This window comes from Manis javanica, chromosome 2 (assembly GCF_040802235.1).
Source record: "Manis javanica isolate MJ-LG chromosome 2, MJ_LKY, whole genome shotgun sequence".
In the NCBI taxonomy this organism is placed as follows: Eukaryota; Metazoa; Chordata; class Mammalia; order Pholidota; family Manidae; genus Manis; species Manis javanica.
Window position 1 is genome coordinate 64,472,892 of NC_133157.1, and position 12,279 is coordinate 64,485,170.

At 41.6% G+C, this 12,279-nt stretch overlaps 1 long non-coding RNA gene across 1 annotated transcript; it reads right to left on the bottom strand.

Annotated features, from left to right (window-relative positions):
- Positions 1 to 214: 214 nt before the first annotated feature.
- Positions 215 to 10,768, bottom strand: LOC140847695 (uncharacterized). The gene is made up of 3 exons (XR_012127743.1): positions 10,371 to 10,768; positions 4,763 to 4,875; positions 215 to 416 (listed from the first exon to the last, which is right to left on the bottom strand). It is a non-coding gene; the product is annotated as an uncharacterized lncRNA (long non-coding RNA).
- Between the last annotated feature and the right edge of the window lie 1,511 nt (positions 10,769 to 12,279).

Here is a 12,279-nt window from a genome sequence, read left to right on the forward strand (position 1 = left end):
ACCAGGGCACAATACCAGGCTGTTGTTACTGTGCAGATGTTCCTTTTGAAATAGTGGACTGGATGATGTCAGACCCCAAAAGAGGTATGCAACAGTTTCTTCCAAGAACATCCAAAGGTGGGGGTGAGCATAGTGTAGTGGAAAAGCGTATTGGTCTTTGACTCCAAGCCTTGTTATCCAAGAGCTAGTTGAACATCTTGGAAATCCAGTTTTTTATTTATTTATTTTTTTCTAAATCTGTAAAATAGGCAAGGGAAGGTCTGATTTCCTCAGAGGACTATTTCGAGTAGAGCTTCTCAAGTTTCAATGAGTGTACAAAGTACCTGAGGATCTCGTTAAAATGCCAAGTTTAGTTCAGTAGTTTGGGGTAGAACCTGGGATTCTGGATTTCTAGAAGCTTCTAGGAGATGCTGATGCTGCTGATCATGGGCCACATTTTGAAAAGAAAAAATCAAGAGGACTGTATGAGATATTATACATGTAAAAGAACATGTAAACTTGTGGTAAAACAGGTAGAAGTTAGGGCCATTAGTAGCAGCAATATTCATATTTCCTACTGAGAAATTTTCTCTAATAAATAACACTACTGACTTTCACATCTTTCCATGCTACAGTGCTCTTTTCACTGCTTCTAATAGTACCTTTATTAAGAATTAATTTTTTAGTGTGCAAAAGGGAATGCAACATGTCTGGCACAACATATATACTGAAGGAAGAAAAGGAGGAATACAGAGAAGGGGGATGGAAGCGACAAAGCATAGAAATGCATTGTGTTTTAGGGGTTCCACTGGCTGTCTCCTCTTAGAGATAAGGAGATGTGATAGGAATAAGGGAGGCAGCTTGTTGGCATTTTGCACTGAATATTTAAAGATAGCAGTAAGTGAAGACATATTAGTCAAAGGTGTTTACATTGATGAGGAAGAAATTTAGGAATGCTATGTGAATTACGGCTTGATAAATTTCTAGAAACTACGTGGTGCCTCATCTGTCTATATGGCTGCATCTACTCAAAGGCCCCTGGAAGTGAGACAAAAACATGGAGAAATACTTTCTGTGAAAAAACATTACTTTCAGATCTCCTCTAAGATGGTGGATCTCATGTTTACGTGACAGCATTTATTGAGCACTTGCGCTATGCAGAAGAGGATGCCAGCTACAATGACTGTCTCCATGGTGTCTGCTTCATGGTTGTACCACAGCACAGCCCAATCTGGTACCAGGACTTGAGAGCAGGGCTGCTTTTCCTTATCATCTTTGGCAAGCTAGCTTTACCTTTTAAATTTTGAGAAGATTAATTTAAAAAAATTAGTAAGTGATTCAGTTATTTCTACTAATATTTGAGCTAACAGGAAAGAAAGGCAGGCATTGAAAGGCAAGTCTCCCTAAAAATGTTGTGCTCAAATGACCACACCACCTCACACGGCCATTCCATCTCAAGGCGCATCCCCACCCGACTCTGTCATTCCCTGGTCCCCAACTTGTGCTCATTTTCTCCATACCACTTATCACCACCAGAGACACTGGAGAGTTTTCTTATTTATTCTGTTATCATATGTCTTCACCACTTGACACCAGCCCCTCAAGGGCAGAGACTTCGGTCTGTTTTGGCCACTGCTGAATCCCAGTCAGTGGAATTGCATCAGCGTGTAGCAGACGCTCAGCATTCCTCATTGGTCGAAGGAATAAATAGTGAGGATTTGTAGTAGATAAACGCTTAGAAATATTTTCTTGAAGAATTTCTGAGAAGAGACTATGTGGTTTCAAACTTGTAGAGGGCGCCTCTGGGTTTCTGGAAACCCCATCTGTCTTATTATTTAACTCCCTTTATTTCCCAAATAAATAACTTTGTTTCCTACTAAAGATGATGCCCAGTATAACACACTGCCCATGACTTAATCAATGTTTATTGGACAGTGAACATGAACAGGGAAGCTTTTTTTCTGCATCTTTCCAAAGGCATGGTGCTCATAGGGCCCTCCATTGGGCTTCCTAGAACATATATAGTCACTTCTGAGTCCCTAAGGGGCCTCTTTCTCCTTGTCTTGGTGACCACGGAGCCATAGAAACAGAATTGGATAGATGGCTCATCTTTCTGCAGGAAGTCAAGGAAAAAGTCTTTGGTGGTTCCTAATCTATCTCCCACAGACCTCCTGGACCAAGAGGGTACTCACAGCATCTTCTGAGGCAGAGAAGTGTAGTAGAAAATGCCAACTCCTAACTTGAGTTTCCCCAGGGCAGTACCAGCTGAGCCCAACCAAGCTCCAGTTGAAACAGTGTTTCCATCCTGTCCCACAGACCACCTCTTTTGGGATGCCTTAGAGCAAGGGGCCTTCAGTTTGCAGCTACAAAATCATCACATTTTACTGTCTTAACCCTTTAAAGGTCGCACTAATAGTATCTAGCAGAGCCGAGTGTGTCATGGTGACCTGACCTTAGAAGTGCTTTAGTGAGAGCTGAGCTCCAGCCTGTGAATCCTATTTTCAGTCTTCATTGCAGTTTTAAGATTCAGCCCCCTTTCTAGACCATCCCCTACCCAGGCTTGAAAATGGCTTTATTTCACACTTTGCAGCAGGAGGTAAGTGGGTTTCTATGTGAAAGTGATGGTGCCAAAGACATTTAGGAACATTAAAAAATGTCTGAACATGGCTTCAAGCCACTCAGCCTATTTCTCATCCTGTACCATGCCTTGTGAAGCGCGGGCAAGTTCAGAGCTCTCTTTGAAATCAGTGGCAGTTATGAGCTTGGAGCAAGTCAGTGGGGCACTGAGCAATATAATAAATGAGCCCCTTTGAAGACCAACCATTGTAGTTGGGCTCTTTTTGTGCTATCCAGCTCCAATTTCTCAGGGATGTGGGCGTGGGAGTGGCCAGCCAACACACACCCTAGGGTTTAACTCTGGGTCTGAAAGGGGGAGGGAGGTCAGAGAAGTAAGTCCTCCTATTTCACTGGAGAATTGACCCAAACCCTTTTGCTACTCTTTTGATATCAACACATGGGATAAACCATTCCACACATGTACATACCTTGAGTTGAAATAAAACAAAACCTGCCTTTCATCTGCACCTACTTACTTACTGGTCTGTGCAGAAGCAAAAATGGTAACAAAAACAGTAAGAAAAACAAAACAAAACTAGGAAGCTATTACCCACCAGGCGATAAAGCAGACTTACTTGTGTATCAGGGCTTTTGACTATTTATTCAGTTGAAAGCAGAGAATATGAGCTCAGGCATTTTTCATGTTTCTCCTACAGGCCTAGTCAATAATTCTGTTACCAAGATAAAATTTCTCAGATGTTCTTAGAAGGGAATTAAAGCTTTATGTGTTGGCCTTTGACGAAATATTCCTAAATGGCTAGGATATGTGTTTCAAGTAGTTCAATTGGAAAAGGTAAGTGTGTTCAGGTTGCCTTTCAACGTACTTAAGAGAGATTGAATTATTTGGCCCAGTTTTTGAAGTACAAGTTTGAGGGACAACTTAAATGATCCCTCTTGCACTAAATGCAGATTTAACTAATTTTTGCTGAGCACCGTCTTTATTTCTGACAACTTCTCTGTGAAATCGTTGGCCCTACTTAGCCAATAAAAGAACTGAGGCCAGCGTGTTCCAGTGACAAAGAGCTAGTATGTGGCAGAGCTGGGTGCCAAACCCAAGTCCTTTGCCTATCAGTTCCAGCCCTCATCCTGCCACAGAACTGTAGCTGTTCCTCAAACTACAATAATCTGTTCCTCTCTGTACTTAAAATTATACATTTTATTAAAAATGAGAAGTATTTGAGCAAATATTGAGTTAAGGCTAAGTCTCTACAGGGGCCAATCAAGAATGATTTATAAGGAAAGTAAATTATCAGGGGAAATGGACTTCCTGGCAACCTGCATTTCTACAAACTACTGTGGGATAAGAAAGTTCTATGTTTTTTTCACCATCTTTGAGACTTAAAGCTGAAACAGAAGTAGACAGAACAGTCTTTATAGTTATTGATTGCTGTAAGACCTTCTTTAGTTTACTTTCTTGTATTTTGCATCATTCCAAACCATGCTAGGAGGATATCAGACAGCAAATAAGTGATGTGTGGGTAGAGAACAAAAGGAAAAAATATGATTTAGTGGAGATTAGAAGTAAATTGATACATGTAAATGCATGATACAGTGAGGATGAAGGCAAAACACAAAACTGACACCAAGAAAGAGCAGGTGTTTAAGATAACATAGTAACAGCAATAATGGTTAATATCCCCTAAGAAGTTAGGATTTGCCAGACAATTGTGCTAAACCCCTTTACATTGGCTGTCTCACTGAATGCACACTTCAGCCTTACAAAATAGGTATGATTATTTAGGTTATTTTACGATGAGAAAATGAAGCACAGAGAAGTTAAAAGGCTCAAGGTCAACCAGCTAGTAGTGGATGGATGCTGGATCTGTATTCAAGAATTCTGGTTTCCAGGGCATGCTCTTGACCATCCATAGCTTTACTCCAGGTAAACACGTTATTGTTACTAATGAAAAAGCAATTGCTTCCTAGCCTTTGGGTCTAAGGGAAACGGTTCTTCGCACCCTCATGAGTGGAACATAAATGGTTCAAAAGCTAGTGCCTTTCTTAACACCCTCCATAATATTAACAATGCTGGCAGGTCTATGGCTATTTCTGGTTGGGACCCTCAGTACAAGCTGAGGCCCAATGCCAAAATACAATTCTGTGAAAGTGACTTAAAGCAAAAGGGGCCAAAACAATATGATTCAAGTATTTTGATTGGATGTTTTACCTTGTTCTTGAAATATAATCTGAACTATCTGGAGAGATGGATAGACTGCATGTCCTTCAACCAATCCTCCATGGAGCCTCCTTAGCTGTAAACATTCCTTGAGCACTGCTCTGCTGGAAGAAAAAGAAAAATCACAACCATATAGAATGGGGAGACCATAAATCTGGAGTGAAACTAATCTAGTTGTGCCTTCAGTCCTATTACGCATGCTTCTCCCATTTCCCCCAGCTGCTATCCAAACCTTTGTCACTATTCAAAGCTTTCAATCTTCTCTCTTTGGGATGACCTTGTTTCTGAGTTAGAGACTAGCAGCTATCAGGAGTGGCTTCATTTTCCTGCCCTTTGCCCATAAGCCCATCTACATCTACATCCATTCTTTCTTTGTCCTCATCTCTAGCAAAAGATGGTTTTCCAATCAAAGGCAATGCCATCCACTGGTGCTATGGGTGTTATTTAATCTTGCCTCCTTAGGAAATTTGCTTTATCAAGAATGCCCTTTTCTTACCTTCAGTGCTCCATTGGTTGGTCCCTTCAGCAAAAATATGTTTAAAAAGGTCATTTTTTAAGCCTTTCATTTAAAAAACAAACAAGCAAACAAACAAAATGCATGTGATAGCCAGTTGTTTTGGCACCTTCTTGTTTCTTTCTTTGATGGCCCTCCTTTTATGAAGGGGAACCTAGATTCACCCTCTATGGTTCCACATCACCCTCTCACTCTTTAAGCCATTCTAGCCTCACTCTCTGCAAATCACTGCACTGAGACCACCCTCATCCAGTGGAATAAGCATTTTTAGTTTCCATCTTACATAATTTGTCCTGATGACTATTCTTCCATTCGTGGGGGTCCGGCTTTGCCTTCCATGATCCTTCTCACTCTCCTGGTTCACTTCTGCATGGCTATGCTTATTCTGGTACCTTGATTGGTTTCTATTTCTCTGCCCTCTCCTTCAGTATTGGGGCTTTCTTTTTCCACTCTGTTCACTTTTGGGGGGATCTTGTCCCTACCAATGTTTTACATCTAAATCTCTATCCTGAGCTCTGATCCCATATGGCCAACTGTTTTCTAAACAGTTCCACCTGGATGTCCTACAGATACTGAAAACTTAGCATGTCAGAATTGAACATACTCATCTCTGCTTTTATGACCATCCCCCATTACTCCACAAAACCTGCCTTCTCCCCTACATTTTTTATATTATTGAGTTCTAAACTGGTTCTTCCCCTAGTATCTCAAGCCGGTAGTCTGGGAGCCTTTGATTTCTTTCTCACATTCCAAACAACATATCCTGTTTACTTTTCTCCTTATATATCTCTCATACCTAATGGAGCCACCACTCTAATTGATTAGGTCCATCAATTCCCTTAACTACTGTAATACAATCCTTGAAAGGTGCCCAGCCTTCAGGAATTCCCATTGCTAAATGCCCCTTTCCTAGGAGCCTCAGAGTTCAAATACAAAATTTTAATATGTTACTCCCTTGCTTACAATTGATCATCAGCATCTCATGACACACAGAGTACAATTTAAAATCCTTTGTCTCCCTGGAAAATACCTATTCATATTTCTTCTTCCTTTGGGAAATTTTCCAGGACAGATTTAAATGTGTTATCCTAATCTGCCACTCAACTTTGTGGATCACCCAATTTAGTAAATCTCATTGTATGTGCTTGTTTGCAAGTCTGCTTCTCCATTTGTTTAAATGCCTCGAGAGTAGGACCTTGCTATCTCAACTTTGCATCCATAGCCTGCAGAGTACTGCTTGGCACTCAATAAACATTTAGTGAGTGAAGGAAATGTATATATATATATTCAAATATATATATATATATAAAGGCAATGAATGGGAAAAATTTTTCCTGGAGAATCTGAAAGCATGCCTTGCCAAAATTAAAATCATAATGCCCTCTTGACTATACATATAACTTCTGAGACAGACTGGGCTATATCTTGACTACAATTTATGCTATAATAAGAATGTGTTTTCCAAAACATTATAGGGCATATGTGTATACATTTTTAGAATCCTAGATCATGGTTATGATTGTGCCTAATGTCCTTGACTATGGAGTCCAACTGTAAGGAATTAGCTGATGTAGGTGTTGGGGAAGGGATTGGGTGAAGTCAGTGCATATACTCTGCCTCGACACTCTCCTTCAAGGAGACAGGGTGCAGTATTTCTGGCAAGAGACTCCTCAACTCCCATAGATTTTCCAGACAATCATTTGAGATCTGTCACATCTCAGGAGGCCAAGGACACACAGGCCCCGTTAAACTACTGCAGCTGTCTCCACCTGGTCTCAGTGTGTTCAGATAGGGAAGACTGTGGAGTTTTGGTTTTCAGTGTGATTTGTCATACTTGTTGTTCTAAGAACTTTTAAAAAATTTCTCCTACCTCAACAGGAGACTAATATTCAATAACTTACTCATAATAACCCTCTCTCTTCCACATGGGTAATTTATATACAGAAAATATTATCTACTGAACAATCCAAAACTAGTAAGATCTGCTAGAAAAGTAGAAGTAAGGGCTGATTGTGTTTCCATGTTGTCTTAAACCAGCACTGTGGAGGCCAATGGTCAGGAGTTGATGCCCATAAATGGGGAACACCCATAAAAGGGGAGGTAACCTGAGGCGATCCTCTTATTTCATCTCTTACCCTCTGTGCCTGGTTTGACTCTGAGGTTTACATGCTGGGAAAAAGAAACTCTAATCTAATCTGGCTATTTAGGTCTTTTAGCCTAATGCTGTTGGAGACTCAACTCTCCTATTGTTTGTACTTTCAGCCAATATACAATTAACACACTGTTAGAGATTTATTGGCTGATATCCCCATCTTTGCTACATTCTTTCAAATGATTTAACGTGGATAAAGCTAGGCCAAGAGCATGATTTTGTTTGACCTTTGATCTTGCCTAGAGTCTCATTAAAATTTGTATTGTCATGGTCAGCTGTATTGTAATCATTATACTAATTTCCCCTCCTATTTTTTTTCAACCCTTGAGGGAAAATCAAATTTATTCATTTCAAATCAAAAGAGAATCATAAAAAAGATTAGAAAGAGAGGCATGAGACAGTAGGATGCATGTAGCAGGAAAACAGGATAACAGTGCAAATTGTCAGGGGCTGAAAATGAGCCCTGTGCACTCTGGCAACCGCTGCTCCTTGGTCAAGATGAAAAAAAGTTAACATTTTTAAAACGATGCTCACACTTCTGGCTAATTAGCGCTATAAAGAATCAGGACCTCAACTGGCAAGGCTAAATAAGGTATGCCTTTTCTATCTGCTTTACAAGGTTGTTAGAAGAATTAAATGTGATAACATATATGGAGGCAATTTGCCAATTATAAAGTTCTCCATAAATGTGTAGTGCTTCCTGGAGCAGCCACTTCAGCTTTCGGGACACTAATTCCCACTGTGGCTGTGTGGCTCCATCCACAGAGTTCCAGGGAGTGCTGGCTTTGATCAGCACTGCAGAATTTGCCCCTGCAAGAATACCAGATATACCACCTGCTGAGTATTCTATTTGCTCTAAAGGCCAAGGATCTTTTTCTTACTTAAAAGAATGCAAAAGACTTTAGGTTTCTGAAACAGTAAGTGGCACTGACATCTCTCAAGACTGAAAGCACTATTGTCTCATTTTACGCACCCCTTATTATTAGGCAAGGATGTTGTTGGCAGGAATGAATAATTAGGTAACTCTTTGTGGGCACATTTTACTCAGGTCCCAAGGGGAATGTACAATTGTAACATCTCCTTGGATTATTTCACAAACATATGGCAAATGAAGCACCTGAGCCAGATGTACAAGCATATTATACTAGGTCTGTTTTAACTTAAAACTGTGAAATACATGAGCTGGTGAAGTTATTTTGGTTGTGAACATCCATCATGGAAATAGTACAGAAGCATCTTTTCTTTACTGTCCATTTTACTTGGACTGGAAATAATCAAGAACAAAATAGCTTGGAAATCATCACTTGCAGTAGAAGATTCCAGGTAAATTTCAAGAACTAATGAAGTATATGGTCTGGATTTACATGAGCCTCAGACACCTCCACATAGTTTATTAATGCCCATGGCCAGTATTCACTGCTGGCAGGTCTGGAATCTCAACTTAACAATGAGTATTTTCAATTCTCTTTTCCTCATCTGGTGTTTTCACTCCTCTGGAGATGCATATGGGTAATTTAATATGGAATTTTTTAATAATGAGAGAATATATTCTCTACTGATTCAGTAGGGAGATTTTGTGTTTTTTTAGCCTATTGTATTATTACAATGTGGTTGTTTAGTTTACTTAAGAGTTATCATTTGGTATTGGCTTCTTAGAATCATAGTAACCTAAGCAGAAATGCCCATCCCATTTGCTAGTGGGAGCACCATATTTCAGAACAAATGGGATAATTTTTAATCCGAATTACTTATGTTTCAGAATTAGAAGATAACAGATGCCATCGAACTCCCCCAAGTGTACAGCGCTGTGCTTGCCCTGATAGGAGGGTGAAGAATACTCAGGTGTGGGCAACATATCTTCCCTTCAATGCATATGTGTAAATTCCATCAGCCTTAATGAGCGCTGCATGGGTACTGAAAAGGATGTGGACCAAGTCAGAATGGAATCTATTACTTTAACCAGTTAAAAAAAAAAAGACTTGCATCCCTTTCCTGAGCTTTTCCTAAGAACGGGAAATACGCAGTGTGTATGAATGGTATAGTGGCAGTGGCATGGGGAAAAGGGACTTACGTTTTATAGCCTGTGTGGCATAAAGCAGAGATTTTGGGCTTGAATTACTGTGGCTGGCAAATGTTGAAGCTGACAGTAGAGGTCCACAGAGTCTTGGATAGTCTGCCTTTTTGTGTTGCATCAAATAAGGAAACAAAATATTTATGAACTTAATTTCTGCCTTTCGATTCTTTCCCCCTTTGAAATGGCAATTCTCTGCATGATAATATGTATAGATGTGCAGTACAGATGTGTTTCTAGCCAATGGGATATTCCATAAATGTGGTGCACCTGTGTTTTCTTGGTCACCCTGCTGTCACTGGGGTACCTTAAAGCACTTTCCTCAAAATAAGTGTGTAGGAGGCAAGGGTGGGAGTGTAGGGAAAGGGGGTAGATTTCCCCACTCTCTTCTTTTTTCCTAATTTCTTTTCATCTGGAAAGCACGGGAACACAGAGCTGATTTCAGGTTAAGATGTCAGGCTCATCCCAGTCCAGAGATGTTGGCACACCCCCATCCAGGAGAGCAGTGGCCCCGTATGCCCTCATATTCACCTGTCTCATGGGGATGCAGCTATATTTACAATACACACTTCTAATATTGCAGAACTGCTAAGGTCAGGGCATTCTGAGCCTTTTGCTATCAGGCAGGCAACCGCACAGAACTGCAGATGACACAGAGACCCCCTTGGTAAAGCTGCAAGTGCAACATCCTCTCTCCTTGACCCACAGGGGCACTCGTGTATGAATGGCCTTTGACCTTGCAGGGCCGACACTCTGACTGGTCTGAGAAGTGGACTTTCAGTGTTGGGAGAAGCCATAATAAGCAAAACAAAATGACTGGCAATGAAGATAACCAAATGAAATACTGATTCTGTGTCCTTACCTTCATTTCTCCCCTGAAGATTTAAACTTTCGATGGTAAAAGCAATAATGTTCTGACCTTAAAGGGCTGAGGTACTGTCGCCACTGGTTGTTTAAAGAATCATTCCTCAGCAGCACCAGGAGCCCTGGTCCCAGCAGCGGCGGCTGAGGCAGCAACCACAATAACTGGAGTTTAGTCATTTTGGCACAGGACTCTGGAAAGGGGCGGGCAGGGAGAGAGGGAGTCTATTGGCCCCAAAAGCTGGAACATCTGCTGGAGTTATTAACAGCTTTTTGGCTGAGTTCAGCAGCAGGGCACCTTGTGTTTGATAGATTCTTCTCTCAGCAATTCAAAACAATGCAGTTAAAGCAAATTTCTCATTTTCAGAGCACAGCTTAATGAGGCATACAGTATTTTAAAAATAGTCACACTTAAAATGGACAATAGCAGTGACTGCAATCAGTGGTTACCTTGGGTACTTGACGGTGTTGTTAACTTTGCCAGGGTGATTGCATAACATGGATATTTCAAAGGACCGTGAAGCTCACGGTTAACTCACTTTGTAGGAATTTACATCATTTATGAAGTTTATGCAGATTATCTTATGGTGTAAATATTGGCAAACTTGATCAAAACCACTAAGAGGCTTTGTGACTCTCCCTTCCCAAAAGTTTGCATTAAACCATTTATGCTCAGAAGTCCAGTTCCAGGAAAGGTTCTGAGGGGCCCAATTTTGAAGATGAAGTAGAACTGAACAAGTGGCATCCACTGGAAAGCTGGAAAACCACTGGGTTGAAAGTCAGGGCCAAAGGCTCCAGCCCTTGGGGGCCTATGATTCCTTTTGGGGGCAGAGGGGTGGGAATCACTAAATTTTCTGCCTCAGTTCCTTCCAGGATAAAGTGATCCATCCAGCTCTGCTCTCCTGGGAACTGTGGAGTTTAAATCCAATTTGAAAATATTCCTCTTATGAAAGCCATGAATTCTAACCAAGCTAAGACTGCTCACCAAGGCCTTTGCATCAGCATGTGACAGTGTGTGTGGTATTGGGGTGGGAGCATCACAGAAACTGTGAAGTTCCAGAGCTGTCAGTCACTTCAAGTGACTGACCCATATGCTGAGACAGACCCATATGCTGGGCCCAGCCAGATTTCCCCACCTGTCAGCATGAGTGGCCAGATGATGGTGTCTGGTCCAAGGAAGGGTCACACACAGCTTTGTGTCCTGCAGATCCTGCACATTAACTCAGGCAGCAGGAGGGGTGGTGAGGGAGAGAGAAGGCTGGCCAGTGGTGGCCAGCATCTGTGATGGCGCTGAAGTCTCCCAATACCTTTTCATCACTGGCCCCTGTGCCCAGACAGGGTAGGAAAGGAGAGAGAAGTCTGCCAAGTCATTGTTCCCCCAGGCAAAATGATGATCTGATCTTTGACTGCAGAGGGAAATCAAAGCAAGACGGCACCTCTCCTTCCTGCATTCAGATCCAGGAATCTCTGGGGACAGAGACAGTTATTTTTATCTATTCAAAACATACCCTGGTTGGTTCTGAGATACACTTACACCTACAGGTGAGGGTCTCATGAGTGTTGGGGGTGCTTCTAGACTCTAACCAAACAGTTCTGTCCCTGGAGCTGAGGGCACATGGTTCAAGTCAGATGGATTTGCTGGGTCCCCTATCTCGGGGAGAGTTTTGCATTTCTGCTGCTGGGAGAATTGTACAAATAAGGTTAGTAAGGACAAATCAAAGCCTTCCCACCTTTCCCAGAAGGGTTCCTATGGGGTGGTCCTTGATTCCTGAATGAACTTGACAGAGAACCTTCACACTGCCCAGAGCCCCTGTGCTCTGCGGACGAGGGAGGAAAGTCTCCTCAAATTCTTTGCTGCAGAACCCACGTAGGTGGAGCCAGGCCTGACTTTTCAATGGGAGAGCCTCCCT